We start from the raw sequence: 18,645 nt of genomic DNA, 5'->3' as shown, positions 1-18,645 counted from the left end.
CGCTGCTTTAACTGGTAATTGCGCGGTCATGCAATGTTGTACCCAAACAAAATTTGCGTCCTTTTCTTCCCACAAATAGAGCTTTCTTTTGATGGTATTTGATTGCCTCTGCGATTTTTATTTTTTGCGATATAAACGTAAAAAGACCGCAAATTTTGAAAAAAAATGATATTTTCTACTTTTTGTTATTAGAAAAATCCAATAAACTCAATTTTAGTCATACATTTAGGCCAAAATGTATTCAGCCACATGTCTTTGGTAAAAAAAAAGTCAATAATTGTATATTTATTGGTTTGCGCAAAAGTTGTCACATCTACAAACTAAGGTACGTTTTCTGGAATTTACGCAGCTTTTAGTTTACGACTGCCTATCTCATTTCTTGAGGTGCTAAAATGGCAGGGCAGTACAAAACCCCCCCAAATGACCCCATTTTGGAAAGTAGACCCCCTAAGGAAATTGATAAGAGGCATGTTGAGCCCATTGAATATTTTATTTTTTTGCCTCAAGCGATTGAATAATGACAAAAAAAAAATTTTTTTTTTTTTTTACACAAAGTTGTCACTAAATGATATATTGCTCACACATGCTATGGGCGTATGTGAAATGACACCCCAAAATAAATTCTGCTGCTTCTCCTGAGTATGGGGATACCACATATGTGGGACTTTTTGGGAGCCTAGCCGCGTACGGGGCCCCGAAAACCAAGCACCGCCTTCAGGCTTTCTAAGGGCGTACATTTTTGAGTTCACTTCTCACTACCTATTACAGTTTTGAAGGCCATAAAATGCCAAGATGGCACAAAACCCCCACAAATGACCCCATTTTAGAAAGTAGACACCCCAAGCTATTTGCTGAGAGGCATGTTGAGTTCATGGAATATTTTATATTTTGCCACAAGTTGCGGGAAAATTACAAACTTTTTTTTTTTTTTTTTTTTTTTTAACAAAGTTGTCACTAAATGATATATTGCTCATGCATGCCATGGGCATATGTGAAATGACACCCCAAAATAAATTCTGCTGCTTCTCCTGAGTACGGGGATACCACATATGTGGGACTTTTTGGGAGCCTAGCCGCGTACGGGGCCCCGAAAACCAAGCACCGCCTTCAGGCTTTCTAAGGGCGTAAATTTTTGAGTTCACTTCTCACTACCTATTACAGTTTTGAAGGCCATAAAATGCCAAGATGGCACAAAACCCCCACAAATGACCCCATTTTAGAAAGTAGACACCCCAAGCTATTTGCTGAGAGGCATGTTGAGTCCATGGAATATTTTATATTTTGCCACAAGTTGCGGGAAAATTACAAACTTTTTTTTTTTTTTTTTTTTTTCACAAAGTTGTCACTAAATGATATATTGCTCACGCATGCCATGGGCATATGTGAAATGACACCCCAAAATAAATTCTGCTGCTTCTCCTGAGTATGGGGATACCACATATGTGGGACTTTTTGGGAGCCTAGCCGCGTACGGGGCCCCGAAAACCAAGCACCGCCTTCAGGCTTTCTAAGGGCGTTACAGTTTTGAAGGCCATAAAATGCCAAGATGGCACAAACCCCCCCCCCAAATGACCCCATTTTGGAAAGTAGACACCCCTAAATTTAGGGGTACACTAGTGAGACTAGGTAATAAATGGCGGGTGCCCTGAAACTATAAAAAAATAACTAACCAACCAGCGTCACCTGTAACAGTTATATGGTGATCACTGGTGAAAGGGTTAACTAGGGGGCAATTAGGGGGCTTTATGCGGTAGTATATGGGGGTCCCTGGCGCTATAAAAAGCTGCAGCGAACCTAAATACCTACCTGCCTAACTAGCGTCACCTGTGACACTAATACAGCGATCAGAAAAACGATCGCTTATTAGGCTGGGTTCACACTGGAGCGATGCGGGAACGCCACGAATGCGCGGCGGGTTCCCGCATCGCATGCCTCCCGGCGGCAGTTCACACTGCCCTATGCGAACTGCTGGGAGTGTCAGTGAAATGTTACTGACACCCCCAGATCAGTTCGCATATCGCAGTGCGATCTGCAAACTCGGATCGCATGGTGTGAACACCCATGCGATCCGATTCTGCTGCGGGCCAAAAAAAAGGTCCCGTGCGAATTTGCGGCGGGTGCGGCGAATGGCTGAACTCGAATCGCACAGAGATCGGATGTGATTTGCACTGCAGTGCGGTGCGAATCACATCCGTTCTCATAAACCGCTGCAATGTGAACCCAGCCTTAGTGACACTGGCGACGGGGGGTGATCACGGGGTTAAACCTTTATTGGGGGGGTTAGGGGGGTACCTTAGAACTAAAGGGGGCTAACCCTAACTGCCCTAACAGTTATTAGTCACAAATGACACCCGCCGGGTGATCAGGGGGTTAAACCTTTATTAGGTAATAAATGGCGGGTGCCCTGAAACTATAAAAAAATAACTAACCAACCAGCGTCACCTGTAACAGTTATATGGTGATCACTGGTGAAAGGGTTAACTAGGGGGCAATCAGGGGGCTTTATGCGGTAGTATATGGGGGTCCCTGGCGCTATAAAAAGCTGCGGCGAACCTAAATACCTACCTGCCTAACTAGCGTCACCTGTGACACTAATACGGCGATCAGAAAAATGATCGCTTATTAGGCTGGGTTCACACTGGAGCGATGCGGAAACGCCGCGAATCCGCGGCGGGTTCCCGCATCGCATGCCTCTCGGCGGCAGTTCACACTGCCCTATGCGAACTGCTGGGAGTGTCAGTGAAATGTTACTGACACCCCCAGATCAGTTCGCATATCGCAGTGCGATCTGCAAACTCGGATCGCATGGTGTGAACACCCATGCGATCCGATTCTGCTGCGGGCCAAAAAAAGGGTCCCGTGCAAATTTGCGGCGGGTGCGGCGGGTGTGGCGGGTGCGGCGGGTGCGGCGAATGGCTGAACTCGAATCGCACAGAGATCGGATGTGATTTGCACTGCAGTGCGGTGCGAATCACATTCGTTCTCATAAACCGCTGCAATGTGAACCCAGCCTTAGTGACACTGGCGACGGGGGGTGATCACGGGGTTAAACCTTTATTGGGGGGGTTAGGGGGGTACATTAGAACTAAAGGGGGCTAACTCTAACTGCCCTAACAGTTATTACAGTCACAAATGACACCAATGCAAAAAAAAAAAAAAAAAAAAAAAAATGACATTGGTGTCACTGTGACTGGGGGGCAGGGGTAATTGGGGGGGTGATCGGGGGGTAAAGGGGGGGTGTGAGTGTGCCTGGCATGTTCTACTGTGTGTGTAGAGTGTTGGTGCAACTTACTGATCCGCTCTCCTCCGTGTCGGAACGAAAAATACCGACACGGAGGAGAGAATACATCACTTCCTCTCCTGTGTTTACATTACAGGAGAGGAAGTGATGTCACCGGGGATTTCTATTCGTCGGGAGCGATCGCGAGGGGGTGGCCATGAATGAATGGCCGTCCCCTCGTCCGGGATCGCTCCCGAACGAATACCGACCGCCGCAGGCACCGGGCGGGGGCCCGATCGGGCCCCCGACCCGCGGGAGGCAAGGGACGTACATGTATGTCCTTATGCCTGCCCGTGCCATTGTACCGACGTACATCGGCGTGCGGCGGTCGGCAACTGGTTAATGTCCGCATCCGGGAACCCTGACCGGGCCGCTTCAGAAGCTGCACCTATCCTAAATGAGTGTGATGAGAATTTGAAATCACTCAAACCCAGCCGTTTTAAACATTTTTTGAGTACTGCATCAAATTGATATTTTGTCAGAGGCCTCAAATCTGCGTGAATCAGGAAATGCACCATTCCCGGTGGTCTAATAGCCAAGAATTGTTTAACAGCTGCTACTGGGCACACTAATATATCCCCGAATTCCTGCAAATGGACCCACTTGCCCTTGCCACATTGATCCGTCTTGGAATATTGCAACCAAATGTGTACCCCATAGCTATCCACCACCACCCGTTCATTCCTAATACCTGAAACACCCAGTCTCTTTGCAGGCACCAATTCCGAAATGCGGAATGCTCCAAAAAAGGCCAGTGTAAATGCTGTCTTGAACAGTAAACCCTCATAAGCCGAGAAACATATGACTTCAGTCATCCTACAAAGGCCACCAAGGATGTCGAGGGAGATCGGTCTTCTATCATCCGCAAAGACTGTTGACCTCCTGTAACCCTTTAGTGCCTGTTTCAAAGAAAAATAAGAAGAACAAGGTTGCAGACCCCTCAGCTTAAAGAAAAAGGAGATACCAGCCAAAGCTTTCGTTATATAACTATATGAGTAGCTTTGCTGCATTAAACTATCCATGAAGGCTAAAAGCCTGTCTTCGGATGGTTTGTAAACACAAAAACCTCCCACACTGGCAAAGGACAGCCAACTTCTCCAGGCTGCTGAGTAATCGGCCCACGTCTTGGGTGCTAAAGACCTCTGAATGGCTTCAGATACTTCCTTCATACCACTTCCCACAGATAGTCTGGGCATGGAATGCCATCTCTGTCCGCTTCTGGGAGCAACAACCTAAAACGGTCCATCTGAAAACGAGATAAAGAATCGGCTATGTTATTCAAAATCCCCGGAGTATACTTAGCCTTCAGCCAAATGTTGAATTTAAGGCACCTGAAAACCACCTGCCAAAGAACTTTAATCACTAATTTAGAACTAGATGATAAACAGTTCACTGCATACAGTACTCCTTTATTATCTGTCTCCACTAGTAAACGCTTATTCGAAAAATTTGAACCCCAAAGTTCCAGAGCCACCAAGATTGGAAACAATTCCAACAAAACCACATTCTTAGTAACGCCCTGCTGCACCCATGACTCAGGCCAGCTCACACAGCACCAATGATTTTGCCAGATAGCACCGAATCCTTTTGCGCCCGCTGCATCCGTGAACAGTCGGAAATCTGGGGCAAAAATAAAATTAGACTGAAAGAAAGACCGGCCATTATAACCCTCTAGAAACCTAAACCACACCAATAAATCCTCCTTAATCGAGACAGTCATGCGAATGTGAGCCATAGGGGATTTTATACCTGAAATAGCCAGGTAAAGGCGTCGTGAAAAAATTCTGCCCACTGGCATAATTCTGCAGGCAAAAGCCAGAATACCAAGGAGAGACTGCATGTCCCTCAACTTGATTTTCTTCTTTTGCAGAGCTTTGGTAATCAGACCTTTCAATTTGCTAAGTTTCGCCTCGGGTAAACGAAACTCCATCATACATGTATCAATTTCAATGCCTAAAAACTCTAATACCGTACCAGGCAAGCATGTCTTTTCTTCAGCAAGTGGAACACCAAATTCCCATGCAATAGCTTTAAATAACTCCAACAATTCAGCACAATGCAAAGAGTCTGATGGTCCTACAAACAAAAAATCATCCAAATAGTGTATAACACTATCCGAACCAGATCTCACACCCAAAACCCAATGTAGTAATGTGGAAAAAAACTCAAAATAGGCGCAAGACAGTGAACACCCCATAGGGAGACACTTGTCAAAAAAATATTGCTTCTCAAAGAAAAACCCTAGGAAATTGAAAGCCTCCGGGGAAATAGGCAGGAGATGAAAAGCTGATTTTATATCGGCCTTTGCCAACAAAGCCCCAGTGCTGCACCTCTTAATTATATTGATTGCATCCTCAAATGTCGCATAGGAAACGGAGCATAAGTCTTCATCAATATCATCATTCAATGAATCTCCTTTCGGGAACGACAGATGATGGATAATGCGGAAAGCATTAGGCTCACGCTTAGGAACTACTCCCAATGGGGATATCCGAAAATTAAGGAATGGCGGATGCTCAAAGGGCCCTTCTATACGCCCTTCCGCCAATTCCTTACACAACTTATCCCTAACTATCTGAGGGCACAAGTCTACTGACTTTAAATTCCCCACTAATATACAGCCAACCCCTGAAAAAGAAGGTAAAGGAAAGCCTTTAGAAAAACCTTCAATGAGGAAACGTGCCCTCTCCTTGTCTGGGTAGCTGTCCAGCCATGGGCACATTTTTTCCAGCCTCACTGGAGTGCAGGCTTTTTGGAAAAATATCCCTCTGCGCCGGACCAAGACTGACATTCACATTCTTTTTAAAACATTTCGCTGCTGGGTGTGTACCTGCGCAAATTGAACATTCATGTCTGTATTTACAAGCCAAATTCCAACGACACTGACTTTCATTGAAAGCAAAACAACAGCCTTTTCTAAAAGCCAGATTTGCAGTGGTAAATGCAGCTGGCCTGGATGACACCGACTTCTGAGGGAGTACCAAATTGAGCCACAAACCAACATCCTTCATTCCCCATTTTAATGCTGGGTGTATGGACAGTTTCTGGCGAAAAGACTCATCATAGTAAAACCATCCCAGGCCGCCAAAGCTATTATAAGCCTCTAATATATGGTCCAAATGTTGGAAAAGACCCCCACACAGCTCTGGGTGCTTCTCCGCTAGTATGCCCGCATAGATACAGAAGGCCTGTAGCCAATTGTTAAAAGACCTGGGGACCGGCCTACGCCTATCTTCCTCACCTCTCTCTTCCCCTTTCTTATCTGATCTAATCATAAATTCCTTGTAGGAAGGGAGGAGCGAAAGTATGTCTATATATTCCCCCTTCCATATTTTATCTTTTACTGATACATTTAAATGACATCCTAATGGTGACATCTCACATGGCATAACCCCTTTCATGCATGTTTCAGGTACATTCAGTGCATTAGAAGGTGCAGCTGTGTGTAATGATTCAGGACCTGTAATGTCATCCTGCAATCCCCTATTGATATTCCCATTGTGAACTGTGAAATTAGTAGGAGCAGGAGATAGCACAGCAACAGAGGGGTTAACAGGCAGCGATGCCACAGCAGAAGAGGGAGGCACAGACACCTGAAAAAGAGATTGAACCAGAGAAGACAAAGATCCTACTAACCCATTCAGAATATGCAGTTGATTTAACTCACCAGCTGCTGAAGGCTGTCCCGCATCATGCTGACTTTCCACCTCCAGAAGTGCTGCTGGGTCTGGGAGTTGCAAGGAATACCCAACCTGGGACTGCTGAGGCACCTCAGCTCACCGAGTGCCTTGCTGTGTTATTTCAGCTGCAAGCTGCCTTGAGAGGTGCTGCACTGGCTTTCTCCCCGTTGGTTCTGCTGCTGGCTGCCTTTGTCTGCTGGTGACTGGGAGTAAGTTTGCTATTTCTTCGAGCCGCGACGGCCCCTTGACACACCGACCGAATCTTCCGACCGTTCGCGAGGTCCGCTCTCCTCTTCGTCTGCCTCCACAGCCGAAAACGTTCAGGAGGAGCACTTCTCCTCGTTCTCCCGCGAATGGGTGGCTCTTTCTCTCTCCTCCCTTTCGCCATTAAGACCAGCCTGCTCGCCGCCCACCGCCGAGTCTCCGCCTCCATCTTCTTCCAGCTGTACGGCTGAGTCTGACTCTAAACAGCGGAGAAGCCATTCCTCTCCTCCTGCACTGCCTGCCTTCTCCAGGAGCTGCCGCAATAAGGATTCCATTATGAGGAGAGCTCCAATCTTCTTGGTGGTCCACAGTCAAAGAGGAATACCCCTTCACCTGTTAACCTTTTATAACCTCAGGAAAGCTTCCAGCACATTCCCTTAAACCTGATTGGCCCTTCCCTAAACACCTGTTTTCACCTTCTTAAAGGGGCCTCACCCAGCTAAACTAATCTTTACTGTCCAGCTAGCTGCACTCATCTGTAATAGCTGACGGGGGGGGGGGGGGAATTATGGGGAGTCCACAATCTCAAGAAAGTGGACTCATAATGCGTCCCCTTTTTTCATGGGACTTGTATTCATTTTAGTCCTAAGTTATCTTTCTGTAAACACTTAAATTAATACTATAAAGGGGCTTATTTATTGAAACAAAATTCCAGGCAGATCATTCAGCTTTTTATGTGGATAGTTGGCAGTTTACTTTGCAGAACTTCCTTTCAAAATGCTAGTATGTGGATATTGCCATCAGACAGGCGACTTTCACAACTATACAAAACTATCTGTGATACTGGAACATTCTTGAGAGCTCTGTTGGTTGAGAAGAACCCTTTTTTAAAAACAAACCAACAACAAATGAGACACACCCATCGAAGGAAGTAATTCATCTAGGGAAGCTGGTAACCCTACCACTGTAGGTAGAGTATCTTAGATACAAGTTTGTCACTACAATATATTAACAAAGCTAAGTAACCTAGGAGCTTTTAAATGTGCCTGCAGTATGCACCTTCCTGGTTTGCAGGTGATGGTAATGGGGTACAACCTCAGTATACCACAGTCCTCTCTAGGGTTCCTCTCAAAAGGCTAAAGAAAGATGCCCTACATTGGATTGTGAGATGCAAAGCCTTAAACAATGACTTATCCATGAGTATTTGTATATTAAAAATATTATGTGGAGTGCAGCCCAACAACAGAATTTCATGTAGATACTTGGTGGTGCATGCACATACAATATCAATTATATATACACATTGGGGGCAGTGAAAGGGGTAACCAGGACTTCTAGTACATCTAAGGACACTGAAAGAGCATACTGGAACGCTCTTTAGGAGCAGTGATAAGGCACAAAAAAAGCCTCACTGTAACTACAAATGGTTCCTAAGTTTCAACTCCACATAAAAGGTTCATGGACACTGGGCATAAAGAATGCTGCTTATACAGCCTGTAGAAGCAGCTCTGTTAGCCAGTGGGGTTGACTTACTAAAGGCAAACATACTGTGCAGATGCAGTTGCTCCAGAGCTTAAAAAGTGAGGTAAAGCTTCACTTTGCAATGAGTACCCAATCACGTGTAAGGGTAATAAAAACAAAACAAAAGAAAATGCACATGATTGGATAATGGAAGTCAGCAACATTTCTAATCATTTACTAAACTCTGGAGCAACTACACTTCTAGAGTGCAAATGCACTTTGCAAAGTGCACACTCTATCTGTCTTTAGTAAATCAACCCCTATGTGTCAATGCACATTAGGACGTTTACAGGCATATTTTCAGAGAAGCTTTTAGAGGCAGAAAAAAGTCCCATCAGAACCGTGTTTTTGAGAGGAGTTTTTGGGCAGAAAAATTCTTGATGCAAATAACGTTTAGGCACATCAAGCGATCCAAACACATCCAGAACTTTGGGATCTCTCACCCCAGCTACAAGGAGAGGATAATGAAAATATTGTCACGAGGAGAGGAGATAGCTTCTGCACTTTTTCAGAACTGGGACACACAGTGTTCATCACCAGAATTGGGAGGAATTTTAACCCCAACGTGCTTGCTGTTAAGGGCTCCTATGCAGTTTGGAAACAGAGATTTCTCCCAAAATTCAGCAGCACCTCTTCCCACATATTTTCTGTTGACTGAGACATCACAACATTGTGCAAATTTTCCCAGGTAACCTTTGCCACTGTGCTCACATGAAGTAAAAAGTAGTGGTGGAGAGATACAGAACTTTGTCCTGTTGACAGAAACTTAGAATAGAATTATATGTTAACAATAAAATAAATATATTTGATTATTATGATAAATATTTAAAAAAAAAGAAAAAAAAGTAAAAAAAAAATAAGTATACCACTTGTCTGGATTATGTCACAGTTCCCCATACAAACTTGAAAAGTATCCAGAAGAAAATTGCTGGGACATCAAAGGATGCGTCCATTATTGATGTCTGGATCCCTTGTCTTCCAATTCTCTCTGGCTTAATACCCTCCTCAACAAAAACAGGGTTACTTCCTCAATTTTGTAATTCATACTTGGTCTTGAAGTAGAAAGGCATAGCTCTCTGATCTATCAGTATGATAACTACAGGCTCTGCTCTCACAATACTCTTCATTCTCTTTGTCCAAAATGGCCCCTGAGAATGTGTTTTGCAGTGCATTGTGGTTATTTGGGAGTGACAATTTAGCAGAGGGGAGTGCTTTGCTGAAAAACACCTATAAACGCAATAGGGTATAAATGCGCCTAAACACGTGTACAAAATACTCCACATGAATGACTTTTTTCTGCCAAGGGAACTGGCTTTTTGTATGCTGCACAGTGTGCATGGACCCTAAAAAAAGAATTTCCCTTTGTCCATTCAGGATAAAGTTGCAGGTAATAATATGACGAAGAATTTGAGCTCAGTTAATTCAGGATTAGATGCGTATTGATAAATTTTAGGTGCTGAATCTAAACTCTATTGAGGTCAAATCGAACCGTATATTCAAAAACTGATCTGGCCATTAGGTGGGCTAATGCACAAGGGTTTGTCAAACAAATGGCATGGAGGACTGGCCACTGGCCTGGGGAACCAAAGCAAAAAAAATGTAAAAATGTTTGACGAGGGTTAAATAACATGCCTGCATGATTCCCTGACCCTGCCTGTGAAGTGGTGTATCTGTGTGAGGTATACAGCCCACTACAGTAACGCTGGCATTTAAAAAGAAAATATGCTTAAATTGCCCGCAAAATTAAAGTTCCCAGTGGCTTACTTCTGTTTGTAAACAAATGGCCAGGTATTTAATTAATTTATACCAGACTCTTATCTTAGAGCAGGGGTGCCCAACCAGTGGCCTGCAGAGCCCTCTGATGTGGCCCGCGACCTCCTGCTCTGGAATAGAATAGAAAAAAGACTGTTATTAAAGGTCAGTTTATTACTAAAATCACAGTGTATATATGGGCATATCTTTTCTGCAGTGGTTACTGGGCTGCTTTCAAACTGATCCACGGGTGCAGAGTAGTTTAACTGTGGGTTACCTGCACTGAGCTACGGACTTCTATTATTACCTGGTGAGCTTTCTGAAAGTGCACGAAACCTGCAGAATATAATAGAAGTCTATTGCAAACTGCAGGAAAGCCAAAGGTACACTGCATTGCACACGTGGCACGGGTAAACCACAGCGCATAAGTGTGAAAGCAGCCTTGGACCCCTTTCACAGGGTCAGTCCGTCAGTCCGACCAATTGTACCCTCCATTCACCTCTGAGTAGTGGCAGACATAAACCAACTTGTGTTCTACCTCCAATACGATCCGTTAAAAAGTTTTGTGGGCTGCGTCCGTGTCCGCTGTGCAAATGCAGAGCGGACACGGACATGCCATCCACCTGCTACACTCATTGTGGCCCACGACCGGTTACCAAGACGCTTAAGTGGCCCTCACTCTTCAAAAGGTTGGGCACCCCTGTCTTAGGGGAAGGTCTGAATGAATGGAATGAGGTCCCTCCCAAATTCTATAACAGACCCTTCTGTCAGGTATGGGGAAACCTCATGAAAAAATCAAGAAAAAGCATTAACATCCCCCTCCTCTCCTGAACCATACCAGGCCACATGCCTTCAACATAGCAGTGTACCTAGCTATGCAGGACACCCTTTGTAAAGCATCTTGTCCCCATGTTGATGAGGACAAGGGCCTCTTCTCCACAACCCCGGCCCAGTGCTTTCATAAATGATGTCACTCAAGATTTCTGGCTCGTTTTCAAAAAGCAGCCAGCTAGGATCTGTGGTAGGATCTGTTGCTGTGGTGGTAGCTTATTGTGGTTGATGATGGGTTTACATGGCTGGATGATGTGGTAGATGCTGGATTTACTTTATTCTTAAAAAAAATATGGGCTAATCCATACATATTTCCCTGGGGAATTGGAGCACTTATTGTAACAGGAGCTTTCAGATAATTTCCCTATATTCTCTTAGAGACCAGACTTAGATTAAATTTAAGGGGACCCCATTCCTTTCTTTTTTTAAATAACATTCCAAATATTGATTTGATTTTGTTAATTTTTGGTTACACGTTTTTTAGGCTGTTAACCACTTAAAGAATGGAAGGATTTACCCCCTTAACCTCCCTGGCAGTAACCCCGAGTGTAGTTCAGGGTTACATTTCAGTACTGTTAGCGGTAACCCAGAGCCACGCTCGGGATTGCCTTGCAGCATCCTGGTGCAGGTTACTTACCTTGTCCCCAGGATCCTGCAATGTCCCCCTGCTGTGTCTGTGGGCTGTGTCCTCTGCTCGATGCCTCTGTGCTGGGCTCCGTTTCCCTCCAAACATCATGACGCACGGGCCGGAGCCAGGTAGCTAATTCAAAAAAGTACACAATTCATAACACATACAGATTACATTACTGTATAAAATCATTGAATTTTTTATATTTCTGCCTGTAAACTTGAGATCGTTCACAGCAACCAAAAAGTGTCCCTTTACGTCAAAACTGGTTTTAGACCAGCTATAAAACAGCGATAGTAAATTAGAACACTTGCAGAATTGAGTGATAGTGAATTGTGGTGAAGTTAATTTTATTATTATTATATCATTATTTTTTATAATTATTAATAGTTATTTATTATATTATAATTTATGATTTTGTGTTTCAAACTTCATCATACCTGGGATGTCTACTAGACTTTTATTTGGACAGATTTAAGTGTGTTATTACTAATGCCGCGTACACACGGTCGAACTGTTTGACGTACTTAGTCCGTTGAAACACATTTCAGCGGACAATCCGCTCGTGTGTGGGCTTCAGCGGACTTTTTCAGCGTGCAGTCCGGAGTACTAAGAATTTCGGATTTTCCAAAAATCTATCCGTCGTACTTTGGTTTCAGCGGACAATACGGTCGTCAGTATGCTAGTTCGACGGACTAAGAATGGCGCATGCCCAGAAAGGATTTACACGGCGAAGGGTGCTTTGCTGTGTCTTGGACTTCCTATTTCTAGTCCCGTCGTACGTGCTGTACACGTCATCGCGCAAGCTTTCGACGGACTGTTTGTGTATCCATGTGTGGTCAAGTCCGTTCAGTGGAAACTACGACGGATTGTCCGTCAGATTGTATGACAGACTAAGTACGCCATACAATCCGCTCGTGTTTACGCGGCATTAGTATTACAGGCCTACAATATAAAACGCCAACTTTCTATGCAAAACAATTGTACCGCATTGAGACGCAAAAATCTGACATAATCATACCGCCAGGCAGGTTAATGACCAGGCTATTTTTTGTGAGACGGCACAGCGTCGATTTAACTGACCATTGTGTGGCGTTGTACCCAAACACAATATTTAACTTTTTGCTATAATAAATATCCCCCCCACCAAAAAATAAAAAAAAACGAATTTCTTCATCAGTTTAGGCCAATATGTATTCTTCTACATATTTTTGGTTCAAAAAAATGAACTATGCGTATATTGATTGAAAGTTATAGCGTCTATAAAATAGGGAATAGATTTATGGTATTTTTATTATTTATTTTTTTAACTTTTATTTACTAATAATGGCGGTGATCAGTGATTTTTAGCGGGACTGCGACATTGCAGTGGACAGATCGGACACTTTTGACACTTTTTTGGGTAATTTATACAGCGATCAGTGCTCTAAAAATGCACTGATTACTGTATAAATGAAATGACCTATCAGGCGTCCAATCATAGCAGAGGATGGGAAGAAAGCACAGGAGAAGACATCGAGTAGCTGTCCCACCACCACCGAGACAGGATAAGTACAGACGGCGGGCGGGGGGCACACTGGTAGCATTTGATATGGCACAGTGGCTGCGTTTGATGGGCACAGTGGCTGCGTTTGATGGGGCACAGTGGGATCATTTGATGGGGCACAGTGAGGCTGCATTTGATGGGGCACAGTGAGGCTGCATTTGATGGGCACAGTGAGGCTGCATTTGATGGGTACAGTGGCTGCATATGATGTCAAAGTGGCTGCATATAATGGGTACATTGGCTACATTAGATGCTGCACAGTGGCTGCATAAGATGGGCAGAGTAGCTGTATTTGATGGGGTACAGTGGCAGCATTTGATGGCACAGTGGCAGGATTTGATATGCTACAGTGGCTGTGTTTGATGGGCACAGTGGCTGCATTTAATGGCACAGTGGTAGCAATTGATGGGCACAGTGGCTGCGTTTGATGGCACAGTGGCTGTGTTTGATGTTACAGTGGCAACATTGGATAGGCACAGTGGATGCATTTGATGAGCACAGTGGCTGCATTTGATTGGCACAGTGGCTGCATATGATGGGCACAGTGATTGCATTCAATGCTGCACAGTGGCTGAATTTGATGGGGCACAGTGGCTGCATAAGATGGACACAGTGGCTGCATATGATGGGTACAGTAACTGTATTTGATAGGGCACAGTGGCAGCATTTGATGGCACAGTGGCAGCATTTGATGGCACAGTGGGAGCATTTGATATGGTACAGTGGCTGCATTTGATGGGCACAGTGGCTGCGTTTGATGGCACAGTGGCTGCGTTTGATCGGCACAGTGGCTGCGTTTGATCGGCACAATGGCTGCGTTTGATGGACACAGTGAGGCTGCAATTGATGGGGTTTTTTAGAATTTTTCAGTTTGTTTGCACCCCCCAAAAATTTTGAGCACCAGCCACTACTGATTTGGAGGTGTTTCTATAACTGTGGTGGGATTTGACAGACTGGGAGTACAGAGAGATCACTGTTCCCAATCACTAGGAACAGACGCTCTCTCTCTACTCTCCTGACAGAATGGGGATCTGTTTGTTTACTTTGATAGATCCCCGTTCTGGCTCTCTGTGAAGAGATCATGGTTGCCCAGTGGATACCGTGGCTGCCAGCCTTGCGCATCAGCTCACCGGCCACGTGCATTGTGCCATGCGCATGCCCACTGTATCTATTGCATGATGCGACGTAAAGGCTATAGCGATTTGTGCAAAAGAACCGACCTGCCGCAGTATAACTGCTGCGGCTGGTTGGCAAGTGGTTAAAGAAGAATTCCAGGAATGGATATTTTATACATAGTTACGGTGATTTAATATGGACCAATGTAACTATGCATATATCATACCTGGCCAATGCCACTGAAAGCAGGAAATCACTGAAGTAAACATTGCTGCTAAAAAGATGTCCGCTTGCTTCTGGGTCCCATGATGAGCAGCTGCTCTGCTGCATTCTGAACACAGGAGGTTGGCCATTTGACACGATTCAGAGAATTGTGAAAGAAATAGGGTAGAGCAGAGCAAAGTCCAGAACATTGTACTGTTGCTACTTGTCCACCATTATGAAATAGATGAATATCATTATCGTGATTTCAGGTAATGAAGAGTGTTAAAACTGTGCACATTAAGAATGTTTGCAGATACTGTATATTGTAAGAGTAAGGTGGGACACTTAAAATATATAAGACATATAACCAAGATCTTGAGGTTATGATTTTTGCTTGGAGTTCTGCCTAAAGTACATAATGGTGGGTACAAAAAATTACTGCGCTTAAAATCCCTCAGGCTTCTCTTTTAGAAAACAATTTTATGTAGCTGTTCATCTCCGATGAGCAAAAATAATGCTGGCAAAAGATGACTGCAGTTGCTTATTTCTGCTTGCTAAAGTAACATATCTGATTCCAGTGCATTATACAAACTATCAAACTCCCTGCTAGCCAACGTCCTTGACATACAGGGAATATGGAGATGACATAATTGGAATGAAGAACTGAGAATTGCTACATTACCTCACATTCCTTCAGGCAGTCACTTGTCTCCAAAAGTGACACTGACATAAACAAACCCCGTGGGCCTCCTCAGGTGAGCTACAAGTACAATTATTGGTTTTAGGAAGGTAACTTTTCCTTTAAAAGAGATATACTTGCGAATAACACCTAGCACATTCATCACGATTTTGTTGCAAGTTAGCCTTGTAGACATGGATCAGAGAATACTCATGTATCAAAGTTATGGCAAATTGGGGGAAATTATAAAATGCATTTTTATTAAATTATTACACAGCAAGTCATCTTATTACCATATAATTTGCATTTACGTACATCGTGGAGACAGTATTGTGTGACCAAGCATGTAATGTGAATCAGATTTATGCATGATTCTTCTGATATGTGGTGACTTGCGGGAGAAAAAGGGGGTATAATTAAATCACACAGAAATTGACCCTGCTGAATATATTACTCTGAAAATAGTCTGAGGCAGACAGATCATTGTGTGTTCAAAGTAATAACTTGTTCTGCTACATAGGTACACTTCAAAAGTGGGCTGTAAGTGTCTGTAAGTATACTGAAGTATGTATTATTATCTGTATTCCTATAAACTTTTTTGTTAAAGAGATTTTAAAGAACAAAAGTATAGCCGCCATCAGTGGAGATCCCTCTAAGTTCTAGAGGGCTTCTTCTACCTTTTCTCAGGTTGGTTGTTTGGGATCTCTTTATGTAAAACCATCTTTCAGATTACTGCAACTAAAATACATATAAACATGCAGTTCTGTTGGTTATAAAACAACAAAATAGTAGCATTCAGTGGTTGTTCCAAGGTGTTTGGATTGTGTCACATGACAGTTTGGAAAATTATTTTTATTTGATTTGTTTCCATAAAAATAGAGAAAGAAAAACACAGAAAATTTGAGGACAGCCTGACTTCCAGGCGACACATGCCATGTTTAAAATACAACACTTCAGCACTAGGCCAACAGTATAGCTCCAAGGCTAATATACATATGTTACAACAGTAATTCCATATTGCATTTATCTCAGACTCAGATTCCTGTAATGTGACTTCTACCGGCTTCCAGATCTAATAGCATTTTATGGATACAGAGAATTCAATCAAGAAGACCCCGGATACAGTACACAAGTACCCAACTTACAGTACATCAAGGGAATCTCTACAAAAAATAAAAAATAACAGTATCAAACTCCACATGTATAAGATATTGTAACTACCAAGAGCCTTATATCATACCGGTTTATTCAGACACTATAGACACACTTTTCATCCACCTGCCCCACAATTTATAACATTTATTGGTTATTCCCCTATAGTATATGCAGCTTTATACAAAGGAAGTGCTTTATTAATAAGTGTCTTCCAGGCCTGAGCAACAGGAGGTGTAGGTTTTTTGCAAGAGAGGAACTATCATCTTTTTAGCATAATAGAATGTCAAAAGGGTACACGTTACTTTCTTAGGGGCCAGAGCATCAACTAGTCCAGGAGACACACTTCAACAGTTGGCCTGACACAGAGTGTAGGAACTTCCTCCATACATTCAGTTAATTCCAGCCAAAAATAATGGAGTGGATTTACTAAAACTTGTGCACTCAGAATTTGGTGTAACTGTGCAAGGTAGCCAATCAGCTTCTAACTTCAGCTTGTTCAATTAAACTTTAGCAGTAAAACCTGGAAGCTGATTGGTTTCTATGCAGAGTGGTACCAGATCTTGCACTTTTCCATTTTAGTAAATAGTCCCCAGAGTCTCTTTGCAGATAAACTCAGAACTTGTATTGCAGAGAATGACAACTACATACAATACCAGCGGGATTGTTAGTGGTTGTAGGGTAACACTCACAGTTCAGTTCAAGACAGAGATGCACAGACGGCATCTGTCTTCAGAGAATAGAATGCAGCCTGGCTAGTCCAGTCCCAAAGAGGAGGCTACAGTACAGTATTGCAAGTTTCTAACCTGTCCCTACTCGTCTGGAAACCTTCCCTGCTGCTATCACTTTAACTCCCCTGGCGGTATTCCCGAGTCTGGCTCGGGGTGGAATTTCAGTACCATAAGCGATAACCCCCGAGCCAGACTTGGGATCGCATTGCAGGATACAGGGAGAGTTACTTACCTTGTTCCCTGGATCCTGCGATGTCCTCCCTGTTGTGTGTGTGAGAGCCGTCCTCCGCTCGATTCACACAGTGCCGAGTGCCGCTGAGCTCTGAGATCGGCGCCAAATTAAAAAAAGTAAAAACACACAATACACAAACAGTACTGTAATCTTACAGATTACAGTACTGTATAAAAAAATACACACCCCCTTTGTCCCTAGTGGTCTGTCCAGTGCCCTGCATGTAGTTTTATATTATAAATACAGTTTTTTCTGCCTGGAATTTGGAGATTGTCCATAGCAACCAAAAAGTGCCCCTTTTAAAGTGGTTATAGACCAGCTTAAAAACAGCGATAATAAATTAGAATCACTTGCAGAATTGAGCGATAGCGATTTCTGGGGAAATTCATCATCAAACACTAAATCTAATGACAGTGACAATTTTGCAAATGAGCAAATTTCTGTGTTTTTGGATTTGATTACATTATTGAATATTTATTATTATTATTATTATTATTATTATTATTATTATTATATTATTATTTGTTATAATTATTTATAGTTATTTATTATATTATAATTTATGATTTTGTGTTTCAAACTACTATCATACCCGGGATGAGTTATTCCTAAGAATTGCAGGCCTACAATATAAAACGCCAAATTTCCATGGAAAATAATGGTACCGCTTTCAGCACCTAAAATCAGAAATAATCATACCGCCATCGAGGTTAACAAGTGGGTGCTCTTCTCTACTATTGCCACTTCTCAAAAATGTGTGCCCAACCCAGGGACCAGGGTATTAAATAGACTCTGCCCCACCCAAGATGGCAGCCAGAGTCACATGGGTGGCCAGCATCCAATTGGATTGCTGCCTCAGTGACTCAGGAAACCATAGAGGAACCATGTTCCTCATGACTTCCTCTCACTCTGCATTGCCTCTGCAGTTGAACGCCACCTGCAATGGAGAAATCAGACTGCACCTGCCTACATGGTGTATTCAATGCATTATTCTATTACATATTTCTAATTAGACTGCAATATTGTCATTGCACATTTTTTTTTCTCTGGTGACTGGTATTATCAATCTACTGTACAATATGCATATGC

This window comes from Lithobates pipiens, unplaced genomic scaffold, assembly GCF_037356315.1.
Source record: "Lithobates pipiens isolate NorthernLeopardFrog02 unplaced genomic scaffold, aLitPip1_a1.2 Scaffold_19, whole genome shotgun sequence".
NCBI lineage: Eukaryota > Metazoa > Chordata > Amphibia > Anura > Ranidae > Lithobates > Lithobates pipiens.
The sequence above is the reverse complement of the archived record's forward strand: the minus strand, read 5'-3'. Positions refer to the sequence as shown.